This window comes from Camellia sinensis, chromosome 15 (genome assembly GCF_055761805.1).
Source record: "Camellia sinensis isolate YWXY chromosome 15, ASM5576180v1, whole genome shotgun sequence".
Classification (NCBI taxonomy): domain Eukaryota; kingdom Viridiplantae; phylum Streptophyta; class Magnoliopsida; order Ericales; family Theaceae; genus Camellia; species Camellia sinensis.
This window is the reverse complement of record NC_138975.1, coordinates 10,985,774-11,001,494: the sequence shown is the minus strand read 5'-3', so window position 1 is coordinate 11,001,494 and position 15,721 is coordinate 10,985,774. Positions and strand designations below refer to the sequence as shown.

General features: G+C 39.0%; 1 protein-coding gene across 2 annotated transcripts in view; it reads left to right on the top strand.

The window, feature by feature from the left end:
- Positions 1-4,843: 4,843 nt before the first annotated feature.
- Positions 4,844-15,721, top strand: part of LOC114275288 (putative F-box protein At3g58860) — a 29,136-nt gene continuing 18,258 nt past the window's right edge. For both annotated transcript variants that reach the window (XM_028217298.2, XM_082909733.1), the window contains exon 1: positions 4,844-5,006. The gene's annotated coding sequence lies outside the window, so the exon portion shown is untranslated. The remainder of the gene's footprint in view (positions 5,007-15,721) is intronic.

The following is a 15,721-nucleotide window of genomic DNA, read 5'->3' as shown; positions in this document are numbered from 1 at the left end:
TATAAACCACACAAAAAAAAAAAGATAAGAATTTAAATATGGATCTAAAAAAAATGACAATATCTAAATTTGAATTATGATTTAGTAATATAATTATCTATTTTTCTGATGTATAGATATCAAAATTTTAAATTACTTAATGAGACAAATTAATCAATTTTCAAATCTTATTTAAAGAATAATTTGATTAGTCATCCCAACTCTTAAACTTCGCGGGTACTGACAGAGGAGCTAACGGATTGGGTTAGGTGTGGTTTAAGTTGTTGGAGATAACATTCTCGCATTTATTTTTTAATTTTATTTTTTTCCTGTGTGATTCTATTTCCCTCCTGTTGGTTTGGTTTCGGTTTCGGTTTCGGTTTCAATTTATGTTTTAGTGAGGTTTATGTATCTGTTTACATGTTTGCATGGTAGAAAAAAATTATTGGTGATTATGGTTGCAATCGAAGTATCTATGTCCGTTCCATGCCAAGGATTTGATCGGATTTTGTTTTCTTCAGTGAAGACCATAAAATTGAAGTTAACAAAATGGGTATCAAACTTTTTATGTTTTGTCATTTTATTTTATAAAAAATGTGAAAATTTATTGAGAATTCAATATTTTACTATAACATTAGATTTTTATATAACTAGGTAAATTTAAAACTTTTAAATATCATTGTGTTATTCATTTTTATTCTCTTTCTATCCCATTAGACCATTATTACTATTTGTTAGTTTGTTAATTATAATTCAATTAATTGAAAATTAGATCTTAATATAACTTTTCATAATTATTATAGTTAATATGTTACAACTATACTTGTATATAATAGCATAATATATAGGGATAATCTCTAAATATAATTTCTATTTTTTTATAGGATTAAAATAGTATATCTTAATAGTATATAGAAGAGTTAGATAGTTTCTTTTATTTCTAAAAAAGCCAATCTATTTTTTTTCTTTTTAATTTTGTAAGCTGAAATAGTCTATCTTAATAGTATATAGAAGAGTTAGATGGTTTCTTTTATCTATAAAAAATCCAACCTATTTTTTTTATTTTTTAAATAGAAACATTAATTGTTTATGTCCATAAAACAAAACTAATAAACACATATCAAAAAACTACACTTTTTTTTTTCATTTTTTAATATGTAGGATATTTACAAATGGAAAATGTTTGACACCCCAATTTTTTTTTTCCATAATCCGACTTATAATGATGTAGTCATTAGTGTCAATTTTTATACATATATGAGAAGAGAATTAATTAAATTATACATTTCAATCAATCACATATTCAAACTTTGACTATTTCAAGATATTATTTCACTGTAATTCCAATTAAGAAAATATTTAACCCTTAATATATTGAAAATTGAAAATTGGTGAAATATTGAAAATTATTGTTTTTTCCATCAAAATTGGTGAAAAGAAAAAAATTGGGATAAGGATGAAAGTTCTTTTAAACATTGATAAAAAATTTAATGAAAAAATTAAAATAATTCATATCAAATCAAAATTTATATCTATTTATATATTATATAAGAAAAAATGAGAGAGCTCAAATGTCTCAATCCTAATTTCTTAATTTTTTGATTTAAAAAAAATAAAAATAAAACTCAGTACTTATTGACTTCTCCCAAATCTTTTTGACATCCCATACACATCATTTTCAACTTCTCTCATACCTATCTAATTATTTCCCTTTTTCAACTTCTCCCATACCTATTTAATTATTTTGAAAATAATAATTATCCCTTAATTTATGGATTTCAAATGAAAAGATAACAAAAATGTTTCATAATCTCTAAATTCTAATTTTTCTCATCAATTTTCAAAAGAAAATATTAAAACTTGTCTTCCTTTTCTCTCTCTTAAAAAATCAAATAATATTTTTCATAAGAATTGTAGATATCTATCTATATCTTATATATTATATTATAACATAACCAAAAAAAAAACAAAAAACAAAAATAAGATATACAAACAGATAAAATTAATAAATATGATTTTTATTTATTCAGTTAAAATCTTTCTTTTGCCCCTCAATATCAAATTTTAAAAATCTTTAAAATCTATCTAAACAAATTTAATATATAGTGAATTACACTAATAGTCCCTATAATTTGGGGCTTGTGTCACTTTGATCCCTGACTTTTCAATTGTGACACATTTGACCTTAAATTTTAAATCTTGAATCTTGTTCCAAATAAGGACAATTGAAAATATTATTAGATTTTTCAAGAATAAAATCGTTAATTTGATAAAATATAAACTAATTTGACAAAAATAAATGTCAAACAAATATTTTTAAATTTTTAAAAATTATTTCTACCCACTAAAAATAAAATTATGTAAAATTGATAAATCTTTTAAACATTTATTTATTTTTACCAAATTAATTTTTATTATGTGTTTGGATGATAATCATGTAAAATTAATTTTAAAAAATTAATCATGTAATTTTTATTAATTTTTATCAATTTATATAATTTTATCATTGGTGGATAAAAATAATTTTTTAAAAATTAAAAATATTTTTTTGACATTTATTTTTGCCAAATTAGTTTATATTTTATTAAATTGACGATTTTGTCCATGAAATTAAACAATGGTAACTTCAATTGTCTTTATTTGGAACAAGATTCAAAATTCAGGGTTAAATGTGTCACAATTAAAAAGTCAGGGACCAAAGTGACACAAGTCCCAAACTATAGGGACTATTTGTGTAATTTTCCCTTTAATACATCTCACACCATCATACTTTAAATCAATAAAACTCACATGTCTATCAAATATCTAACACACATTATAACTTACCTAAATAATAATAATTAAAAATAAATAGAAACCATGGACAAATTAAATTTAAAAAAAAAATAGAAATCACAACTCCATCTTAAATAAGTTTTTTTATAAAAAAACAAATAGAAACCACACAAAAATAAAGAAGATAATAATTTAGATATAGATCTCAAAAAGATATGATAATATCTAAATTAAAATTTTAAATCACTTAATGGGATCAAGTCTTATTTGAACAATAATCTGATTAGTCCCAACTTCTAGACTTCACAAGCACTGGCAGAGGAGTTGATGTGTTAGGCGAGGCAAGGTCTAAGTTGTTGGGGGTAATATCCTATCACTCCATAAATTTATTTGTTTTTTAATTTTATTTTTTTTCCTATGTGATTCTCTTTCTCTATTGTTGGTTTGGTTTTGGTTTCAGTTTTAGTGAGATTTATGTGTTTGTTTATAGGTTTACATAGTGGATAAGAATTATTAGTGATGATAAGAAGTATCTATGCCCATTATGTGACAAGAATTTTGATCGGTTTTTGTTTTTTTCAATGAAAACCATAAAATTAAAGTAAAAAAATGGGTATTGAATTTTTTATTTTTTATTTTCATTTTATTTTATAGAAAATGTGAATATTCATTGAGAATTCAAGATTGTACTATAATATTAAATTTTTGTATAACTAGGTAAATTTAAAACTTTTAAATATCTTTGTGTTTTATTTTTATTTTTATCCTCTTTATATCCTATTATACCATTATTACTATTTGTTAGTTTGTTAATCATTATGCAATTAATTAAAAATGAAAGTTTAGTATAACTTTTCATATATATATTAATTAATTTGTTACCACTATATTTGTATATAATAACATAATAATCTCCAAATATAATTTCTATTTTTTTATGTGGTTAAAACAGTTCATCTGAAAATAGTATATATATATAGGAGTTAGGTGGCTTCTTTTATCCAAAAAAAATAAATCTATTTTTTTTTTATTTTTTAAATTGGAACATCAGTTGTTTATGTCCACAAAACAAAATTGATAAACACATATCCAAAAGTTGCACATTTTTTTGCTTTTTTTTTTCGTTATTTTTTCTTTTTTTTAATAGATAAGATATTTACAAATGAAAAATATTTGACATCTCAAAAAAAAAATTCATAATCCGACTTATAATGATATGGTTATAAGTGTCAATTTTTATACAAATATGAGAAGAGAATTAATCAAATTATACATTTCACTCAACCACATACTCAAACTTTCACTATTTCAAAATGTTAATTCACTGTAATTCTAATTAATAGAATCTTCAACTCTTAATATTTTTTTTATCGAATTATAATTTGATAAAAATTTTAAAAGGTAAAGAGTTGGAAATTATTATTTTTTCCCAATAAAATTGATGAAAAGAAAAAAAAATGGGATAAAAATAAAAGTTCTTTTAAAAATTGATAAAAATTTAATGAAAAAATTAAAGTAATTCATATAAAATTAAATTTTTTATTTAAATTTAAAATTAAATTAGATAAAAAAAATTAAAAGAAAATGATGAAAGGTTAAAAATATTCTAAAACTTTTTTATTATTAAAGACTAGAAATTCGTGTGCATATTGTATTTTTAATTATAAAATTAAAATCAAAAGAAATGTAACTTAAATTATTAGATTAATAACAGAAATATCATATCAATTATTGTTAAATATCACTTCGCTTCATATTTAATAATAAAATTATATATTTTTCTTAATTATAACTTTTAAATCGGTATATTTTCATAACAAAAAAAGGAATATCATAACTAATGTAACCTCATCTAATTAGATTTATTTATTTATTTATTACAAATTATCAAAATTGCACTAAATAAATTTATATATATATATATATATTTTAAATTTTTTTAAATTAATAATTTATAAATTTATAAATACAAAAAATAATTTATGAATTTTCATGTATATGCCAAGATAAAATATTAAATTAATTAAATATATTTATAATAAAAAAATTTTTTTAATTTATAAAATCCGTGCATAGCATGGTTTCCACCAGTTATCTTCGAATCAAACATCAAAACCAAAATTAAAAAGAATCCTAGTATATGTATAGAACAAGCATTGAGCAGGTTTGGTTGAAAACCCTAGGGATTGATTGCTTTTGAGGAGGAGAGAGCAGTGGATCTCAAATTTGGAGTCTGATCCCTAATTAACAAGGTATTATTCTTTCGTTGCCTTAATTCATCTCCCCCTCTTTCTTTTGGTGGATTGTTTCAGTTGTTTCTATGCGTGATAAACGAAATAAATAGTTAATTGTTTAAACTTGATTTGATAATTTTAACAAATTTTAACTTTGTAAGAGGGGCTAATTTGAGCCCACTAAATTATTTAGGCCCAATAGCCCAAGATTAGTGGGCCCAAATTTATCGCAAGTCCAAGACTGGTGGGACCAGATTTATCACCATCAAATGGGCTAAATGGCTCTAAGCCTCGAAAGGGTTCGGATCCACGAACCTAGAGACTTACTCGGGCCCGGACTCGAAAGGGTATTAAGCAAGCCTAGAGATCCGAGGCACTCGGACTCGAAAGGGTTCGGACCCACGAATCTAGAGATCCGAAGTACTTGGCTTCGAACGGATTCAGACGCAATCTAGAAGTCGCTCCGTTAATGAGTCCCAGAACACTTGCGGGCTCGGAGCTTTCCGGGATCTACGCACCAGAACCATGGGCGTAATGGAGTTCGAACAAAGGACCCGATCCCGAGGACGGTGAGTGGAGATAAATTCACTCTTCGGTTAAACTAGCCTATACCCGGGTCGAGGTGGCACGACCCCGGGGGGTCCATGAGACTCGGCAATATTTTTGCGGCAGGACGTCCTCTGGGACTACCCCTGACCCTTTGGGATGATTGGGGATCATTGGTTAGGTGTGGCTAAGAAGAAGGGTTCGCCGAGGGATTGATCTCCTCTTCGGGGTTTTCTCATCCTCGGAGAAGTCACCTCCTCGGAGAGGTCACCTCCTCGGACAAGGTGGTTAGAGAGAATATCCCCCATGTGCCTTGCACATGGGCTCCATCCTACATCATGAGGTGCCTATAAATAGCACCCACCCATAGCTTTACAAGGGATGGATTTTGGAGATTTTTGAACTCTTGGGAAAGAACTAATTTCCCCTCTCCATTATCAACCTTGAGAGTGAAAGTGGGAGATCCCTGGGAGAGCCTTGCCATTATTCTATTCTGTAGCCATTTTGCTTTCTTCTTCACCCAATCTCTTATCTCCATCATCTCCTTTGTTGTTGTGTTCCTAAGTTGAGATTATTGAAGAATCTAAGCCTCTCATCATATTCTAGAGAATTCGATCTTCGAATTTTCTAACTCTTTTCGTGAACCCTCTCCTACATTTTGGCGACTCCGCTGGGGAGGCGGATTGGTTAATGGTCTCAACGAGATCTGGAATCCACACAACTCCAACAAGGATGGCGGGAGAAGATGAAGTTCACCAACAAGGATCCTCTAATGGTGGTGATGACAGAACCATTGCTCCGGATCAACCACTTTTGCTTGAAGCCATTCAAGGACTTCAGAATACTCAGCAAGAGATTCTTACCACTCTTCAGAATCTCACTCATACCATGTTGGTGATGAGTTCCAACTTTGCACCGGCGCCAAACGGAAATCAAACTGGTGGTGGAGTTATTCCCGCCGGAGCGCAAAATCAAATCCAAGGAGAAGTAGGCCCCAATCAGCCTATGGCTCATGGCAACACGGCCACAGTAACACATGCTCAAACCACAGTAGGCGGCGGCAGTTTGCCCATGCCCGGGCTCCATGGCGTGCCAAGCCAAGATCCAATGGTGACTAGGGGAGTCTCTGGTGTAATGAATGGTGCTCCGGCGACTGTTGGTGTCCAGGAAAACATAAGGAGCATGATGGCGCAAAAGGGAGCTCTGCCCGTACCTAATCTTGTTACGCCACCAGTAAATGTTACCCAAGCACCAAGCGGGCCTCCTTTGGTGCCGACAACAAATCTGCAAGCACAACCCGGTATAGCGGTGCCGTGCGGTGGACTCTATGGGCCTCAATTCAATATCCCATCACCAACTGGCTTGTCTATAGGCGCTGATGGCCAGTATCGTCAAATGTCCTCACCAATGATGAATTCGCAGCACCAGAATGGCCAAGACGCCCCTAGCTCAGTCTTCGGGTACATAAGCCAAGTCCCGGGAATACCACCATCAAACTCTCTCCCTCAACAGTTTCTCACTCTCGCCGATGTGCAGGCCATGTTCGATCTCGAACGGGGCAAGAGGACCTTACCCTCTTTGCCTGATCCAGACGTCAAGCCACCTTACCCCATTGAGATGCTGAGCTATCCATACCCTGAGGGGTATACAGTGCCGAAGTTCATCAAGTTCGACGGCAAACAAGGAAATGCCCGAGAACATGTTGTGCGATTCATCGAGACTCTAGGTATTCATGGTTCAAACCACGTCCTCCGACTGAGAGAATTCTCTAAGTCCCTCACCGACCGAGCATATAGTTGGTATGTTAATTTGGCCCCGAACTCTGTCCGAAGTTGGGAGGAAATGGTTAACAAATTCCACTCCAAGTTCTTTCAAGTGGCGGAGAAGGTGACCACACTTACATTGTGTAAAGAGAAGCAACAAGAAAGTGAAGACATCCTTGACTACGTCAAAAGGTTTCAGGACAAGGCCGTGGATTGTCATGAAGCAGTTGAGGAGAGTTATCTGGTTCAAATTTGTCTAGAAGGGGCATTGAGCAGGTACAAAATGTTTCTAGTTAACCACAAGCTACCCACCTTCTCGGCATTAATAGAAGCAGCTCGGAACATTAGCATTCCTCAGGCTCAGGAGTCCGGATTTAAAGCCAGTTACAAGACTAGTTTCAAGTCATCTCATGGACCTATCGTTGCTGCTGCCTCTGCCCCGGATACCCGAAATTCACAAGGAGGAGGTCATAGAGGCCAGAAAAGAAAGCAATATAATGGTGAAAAGGGGAATGTTTCTTATCCATGTGGAATCGAGGAAGTGAAAGCTCTAGTTAAGGAATGGGTGGCTGACGGAGAGCTAAAATTGCCTTATGTTGAAGAAATGCCATCAAAAAAGGACCGTGAGAGCCCTGAATTTTGTGTCTACCATCGTACATTGAAACATCCGACAGAGAAGTGTTGGACTCTCAGGAAAATCTTCAGAGCTAAAGTCGAGGCAGACGAATTGAGGTTCAAAAAGCGAGGGACTCAAGACATCCGAGAACAACCATATCCTCAACACCGAGACAAGGGCAAGAATGTTGCTATGATAGCTTATGAAGGCCCAATGATCGAGGCTATCGCTAATCTCGATGACGATGACTGTTATCTGGACGACATCCTCGAGCCAGAGGGTGAGCAAGTTTACTATGGAAATGCTCTCGATCCAGAGGGCAGAACATTTATGACTCATGGCGAAGATCCCTTTGATCCAGAAAGAGGAGAAGAGTACTACGGAAGAGGAGGACACCATGTTTATGTGGCATCTTATTTTGAAGAGACCGAGGAGATGGTTAACTACGAGCCTCCAAGAGTGGAAAAAGATCCGGATCACTATGCCAAAACCTTGCAAGACTGTGTAAAGTTCAAGCAGTTCTTTGACCAGCTTGGACTTTCCAAGGAGGCAAGAACAGAAATCACCAAGTCTATCATTAATATAGCCGAGGCACACCATGAGGAATGCATGTCGACTGAGGGATCTATCCCGAGGAAGGCAAAAGAGCAATCTAGTGCCATTACTTTCTCCGAGGTTGATCGGAAGTATCCTTTTTCTCACAATCGCCCGCTCTATGTGACTGCTTTTTATTAACGGGGTTGAGTTCAAAAGGGCCTTTCTAGATAGTGGAGCCTCTATCAACATTATGACTCGCGCTACTCTAGAAAAGGCCGGAATCTCTGAAGAACGCATTGTGAAGCAGCCGATAGTCATCACTGGCTTCGGTGGAGAAAGGAGAGTTACTATCAGATGCGTAACAGTTGATTTAGCCGTCGGAGAGATTCGCTCGGCCACCAAGTTCCATATTATCGATTCTGAGGCAAATTATCACATCATTCTAGGGAGGACCTGGATGCATAGATATGGGGCTGTACCATCAAGTTATCATCAGTGTGTTAAGGCTAAATGGGGAAAGAAGACGGTGACAATTCAGGCTACAGAAAGGCCGTTCGAGATCCATGAAGCTCATTATTCTGATGCCATCTACTTCACCGAACTAGCTGTCGAAGAAGTTCCCACCACCTCTAAGCCTCGAGGGGTCAAAATTCCTCGTTGGGAGGATATCAAAGATGACAAGGAGCCGATGACAGAATCAAGTAAGCGGGCGATGTCTAGACCAGAAAGTCCGCCTATTCCTCGGAAGGTGATGAAAGTTCGAGAAGGAGGCAAGATGGTGTATTATTTATGAAGGTGTGGGGAGTCGGTTTCTTCAGTCACCGACTCCGAGTCAAAAGAAGAGCCTCCTAACAATGATATAGTAATAAAGCCTGAAGTGGCTCCAGAATGTATGCAAGATGGGCCGAAGCCTCAGCCCGAACAACTTATCGAAATAGATCTGAGTGATGGACAAGATGCACCGAGGCCGGTATTCGTAAGTTCGAGCCTTAGCCCAGAAAAGCGGGAACAGTTGTTAAAGTTGATAAGCCGATACTCAGATGTGTTTGCTTGGTCATATAAGGAAATGCCCGGACTAGATCCTGACCTAGTCTCCCACTATCTTGATGTATTCCCAAACTCCAAGCCAATTAAGCAAGCTGCTCGAAAATATCATCCAGATCTCGAAGAGAAGATTAAGGAGGAGATTGAAAAACTTCAACAGGCTGGTTTCATCCGGCCAATACAGTATCCCACGTGGTTAGCAAACATCGTGCCAGTAAAGAAGAAGAATGGCCAAATCAGAGTATGTGTAGACTTTCGAGATTTGAACAAATCTTGCCCGAAGGATGAATTCCCTCTTCCTCACATCGACACCCTCGTGGATATTACCTCGGGACACCAGATGTTCTCATTCATGGATGGATTCAGTGGATACAATCAGATTAAGATGGCTGAAGAGGACGCAGAAAAGACTGCTTTCAGAACACCTCTCGGAAACTTCTTCTATACAGTCATGCCTTTCGGACTCAAGAATGCCGGTGCAACTTACCAAAGGGCTATGACTGCAATCTTTCATGACATGATCCATCATGAGGTGGAAGATTATGTTGATGATCTAGTGGTGAAATCCAAGAAAGAAGAAGACCATCTTCGAGACCTTGAGAAGGTATTCAAGAGGTGCCAGAAATTCAAAATGAGGATGAATCCTCTCAAATGTGCTTTCGGGGTGACGGCCGGGAAGTTCCTCGGGTTTCTTGTACATAGGCATGGTATCGAGGCAGATGAAGACAAGGTCAAATCTATCAGAGCAATGCCTCCCCCGCATTCTCAGAAGGAGTTAAAGAAGTTCCTCGGGAAGGTGTCTTATATTCGGAGGTTTATCCCAGCACTGGCAGAGATCTCTGAGCCTTTTGGCTCTTTGTTAAAAGGAGATGCCAAGTTCGAGTGGAACCAAGAGCACCAAAAGGCCTTTGAGAGAATCAAGGCGGCCTTGACCTCGCCTCAGACCATGATAGCCCCGCAGCCCGGGGTGCCTCTAATGTTGTACCTAACTTCAACCCCCAAGTCCATAGGGGCATTATTGGTCCAAGATGTAGATGGAGTAGAACGCCCGGTGTATTACATCAGTCGGAAGATTCGAGGAGCAGAAGTCCGATATACTCCAGTAGAGAGACATTGTTTAGCTTTGGTATTCACTGCCCAAAAGCTCAGACATTACTTCCTAGCACATCAGATTCAGATTGTTACTAGAAGTGACCCAATCCGATACCTCCTCAGCAAGCCTGCTCTAACCGGGAAGGTGGCAAGATGGTTGTTAGCACTGGGTGAATTCGAGATCACATGTATAGCCCCCAAGGCGATCAAAAGCCAAGCCTTAGCTGATCTCCTTGCCCAATTTCCAAGTGGTGACTATGAACCAGTGAATGAAGAATTAAGAGGAGAGGTGCACGCAGCTATGGCTTCCGAGGAAAGCTTCTGGACATTGAGCTTTGACGGAGCAGCAGCCGGAGGGAAGGGAGGAACCGGGATAGTCCTTACAAGCAAAAGTGGGGAAAAGTTATATTTGTCTTATAAACTGGATTTTCATTGTTCGAATAACGAAGCCGAGTATGAGGCTCTTATTTTAGGCTTGATAGCAGCTGAGAAGCACAGTATCAAGAAGATTCGGATCCGGGGGGACTCAAAGCTGATAGTGAAGCAAGTTTCAGGACAGTTCGTCTTAAAGGAGCCTGCTTTGGCCACATATCGAACAACAGTCCAAAGGCTTCTTGACAAATTTCAGAAGGTCGAAATAGAGCATGTGCCTCGCTCCGACAACAAGTTTTCAGATGCCCTCGCAACATTAGGGGCAAGAGTTGACATTCCAGAGGAAGAGGCAACGATTGTTATCAAGAAGAGAACAGAACCTTCAATAATACCCGAAGACAAAGACCTTCCGGAGGACTGGAGAGGAGAAGTCCTCGAACAACTCAGAAGCAAAGTTGGAAAACTGACTATGGCCAAGCTTGCCCAATTCACAATTATTCAAGGTGAACTTTACTTCCGAGGGGGTACCGGATTCCTAGCCTGGTGTGTTGGCCAACAAGAAGCAAGCTTCCGACTACAACAAATCCATGAAAAGTCTTGCGGGGATGGGGATATCAGTCTGTATAGAAGAATCCAAAGACAAGGTTATTATTGGCCCGAGATGGAGAAGGACTCGAATCAATTACAGAAGGAATGCCCCAAGTGTCAGTCATACATCCGGGAGGATGAGAGTTGCTTTGAAATTGATACCCCTGACTGGAGGCAAGTCTACATTGACTATCTCAAAGAGGGAACACTACCTGAGAGCCCAAGGGACATTGCACACCTCAAGAGGAGAGCGAGACGGTACTTTCTTGATCAGGACAAGCTGTATAGAAGAAGTATTGAAGGCACTCCCCTGAGGTGTCTCTCCAAGGAGGAGTCAGATCTAGTCCTCAGAAGAGCCCACGAGATTGAACATCAATGAGGGGCTCGGCTGTTCGAGCAACTTATACACCTTGGGTATTACTGGCCGACCATGGAGTCAGATGCATCCCATCATGTGAAGAGGTGCCAGACTTGTCAGAAACACGGAAATTTGATCCATGCTCCCGTTGTAGACCTGCATAGTATCCGAACGCCATGGCCGTTCCATACCTGGGCTTTCGATCTGATAGGGCCCATCTCCACATCTTCTAAGGGATACAAGTGGATTCTCGCAGCCACAGAATTGAGTACAAAGTGGGTCGAAGCAATTCCTCTGAAGAACGCTACGGGGCCTGCAGTCGCGAACTTCATCAAGGAGAATATCATTTGCTGATTTGGAGTACCAAACACCATCCTCTCGGATAACGGCACTCCCTTCATAAACAAATATGTGAAGAGCCTCCTAGAGACTTACCAAGTGAAGCATCACAAATCCACACCCTACTATCCAAAAGGGAACGGGCAAGCGGAAGCCACAAACAAGACACTGATAAGGATTCTGAGCAAGATGATGGATGAGTTTGGGGGGACTTGGTCCGAACAGTTAATAGTAGTCCTATGGGCGTATCGCACTTCGAAGAGAAAGCCAACTCAAGCAACTCCTTACTCCATTGTGTATGGGTCCGAGGCAGTGTTACCTATAGAGTTGGAAACGCCATCTGCTCGAATGGCTCTCGCCTCGGGGATGGTATTGGAGCCTCGAACCACCAGATTGGAAGCATTAGAGGAAAAGCATGACAGAGCTGCAAAAGTCATGGAAAGGTATCATGAGTCCATCGCCCGAGCCTATAACCAGACTGTGGTACCAAGGAAGTTTGAAGAAGGTGATCTAGTATGGAAGATTGTAGACCCAATCATGCGAGGACAGCCTTTGCCCAAGTTTTCTCCAAAATGGGAAGGGCCCTACAAGGTGGCTCAGGCGAGCTCAAGCGGGTACTACAAACTCGTAAGGGTTGAAGACGGCTTCCGAACTGGCCCGCTCAATGCAAAGTTTATCAAGCATTACTACCCATAGTTGGACTCATCTATGTTGAAATTCATTTTCACTTTCTTACTTTGTCTAAAAGTTGTATTTCCCTTACGTTATGAAGAAGCTGGTTTTCTCTATGGTGTATGTTTTATCCCATCACTTACAGTGAATCTATTATACTTTTGTCAAGAAAGTTGAAGAACTAATGAGAATATTTCAGCTTTTATAAACATGTGCATATGATTGTTCTTTCCATTGTATCATTCGAAATAAATATTTTATCAAGTAGAATGAGAAAACAATGCGAAAATATCCAAATAACAAAAATTTTGTCATTTCATTGCATTGTCCTAGATAAAACATTTTTATCGAAAGGGGCAAGAAAGTAATGATAAAAAAAAAATCAATCTTTCCTAAAGACACCCTCGAAGAAGCTACCCGTCACATCTACATCCGGAGGACAAATAGTACAGTGTGCCTCTAAAGTCTCCAAGGCCCGAGCATAACCCGACTCAAGTTCACGAAGAGTTGCCTTTGTCTCATCTATAGAAGTCCGACAAGAGGCAAGCACAGACATAAGTTCCACCCGATGACTGGCGTTCGAAGCTATATCCAGGCGCTTCCGAAGCCATGATAAGTCCACTTGGTGACGCTCCATGTCAGAGATCCCCTGATACGCCGTCTCGACTACCTTCCCATTAAGGTCACACAACCGTTGCCTGTCCAAGCTATATAAGATAGTGGCAAGAGACTCGAGAAGAGCAGTCTGAATGAGTGGACACTGGCAAGCAAATGAAGCAAAAGTCTCCGGGTAACTCGAATGCACAAGCTGTAGAACTGAAGCAAACTCAGGAGCTACCCAATAATGGAGAAATGATACTTTGCCAGAAGCCGAAGAAGGAATTGGGGCCGGAAAGCTGCTAGTCTCAGGAATCTCCCCAATATCTATCGGGTTAGATGAACCACCCGGAGGGGTAACTCCCGGCAGAGGTCCCGAGCCTGAGAATGCCGAACGATAAGGGGAAAGACCAAAAGCATCACTATCAATGTGGAAATCACTAAGATTTAGATCCAAAATGTTCGAAGGCACTGGCGATGAAGAACCTCTGGCAGTCGTCTCAAAGGCAGGTGTCCCCCCTTGAGAAGGAGAACCGTGAGGAGTTACAAAGAGAGTCGGAGTAGAGCCCGAGGCAGGTGAAAGCAGGACCTCGGTAGCAGCTAACACTGGAGCAGAGTCCGAGGCAGGTGAAGGCAGGACCCCGGTAGCAGCTAACACTGGAGCAGAGTCTGAGGTAGGTGAAGGCAAGACCCCGGTAGCAGCTAACACTGGAGCAGAGTCTGAGGTAGGTGAAGGCAAGACCCCGGTAGCAGCTAACACTGAAGAAAAGATAAGAAGGCCTTATTAGAGGTAGGGAACAGGAAAGTCATTTAAATAAAGATTTCTCACAGATATAAGTAAATGACAAACTTCAGAAAGAAAGATTACCAGAGGGAGAATCAATATGCAAAGCCGGGGCAACTGAAGGACTCCTAGCATCAACAAAGTCACTTGGTCGTGTAGAGACCACCTGATCGATCTCAATGTCTGATGAAGCCTGAATAGTAGCAGTTATCCCTGAAGAAGGAAGGAGGGCCGGAGGATGAGAATCACCATAAGTGCCAGAGCGAGTCTCAGAGATCTCTGGCACATCCACCTCCACACCATTCCCAGAGGCGCACCTCATCTCTACATCGCTTTTAGAAGCATGGCCCGCGACATCAATTTCTGTGGCATCAGTTCCTCCAGCAATCTCAACATCAGAACGGTGAGCCCCAATAAACTCGTCACCAAGGTAGTGCTCTTCCTCAGCTACGGTAGGGCGGTGACGACGCGTGCGTGGAATAAGGTCACAAAAATGATCGGAGGACTCAGCCTCATCATCATCGTCATCTATAACTGCTATGCGAGGGGTGCGCATCTTCACAAGTCTTGCAGACAAAGGGAGGGTGTCGTCCAAGTCTGAGTCCGGCCTGGGGGAGGCAGCATGGCCAGGAGCCACGGTACCGAGAACGCCAACAACCGCAGGATCCTACACAACATGGGCAAATAAAAGTTTTCATTTTAGAAGGTATAGTCGCAAGAAGGAAAGTAGCTTCAAATCAAGAATTTCGGGTACCTCATGAAGCCTTTTGGAAAGGCGAGGAGCGGAAGGACTGGCATCAGAAGTCCTCTTGTGAGCCATCTTCTTAAGGCGTGTCGTCCGAGGACCAGAGGCCTTATTCAAAGGGACTGGCTCTGGAGAAGTAATTGCCAAGCTAGAAGCAGATGCCCGAGCAGAAGGGTCAGTTGGAGCAGATGAAGTGAAGAAACCCTCGTACATGTGGTCAGATTTTCGGCTCTCGGGTAGCCGAAGAGAAGAATCCTTCTTATAAATCGGCGGAGGCAGACATACGGTCGGTCTGCTCTGGACAAATGCAATAAACGCATCGATATTCTTCTGCCAATACCGCCTGAAAGAGGGGGTGAAACCCCCTACTCGGCTCAAGCCTGGCATCGTCAAATAGCCGGATATGGGAAGCACGGTGTGTACAAGCCGGCGACTGAAGCGCCCGTAGCTCTCTGAAAATGATAATAAATGAGGTGCTGGCCCCGGGGCACATTGATCAAACCCGAATTGACATGCTACACGGTCAGGCCTATAAACAGCACTATCAACGCCTTCCTCATGCCACACCGGTAATGAACCCGGACGGATCATAATCAGCATATCAATAAAGGGTGCAGGGATGTTCTTCGGTAAAGGAAAAGACACCGAGCGGGAGGAACCATGATAGATAAGCGGTGTGG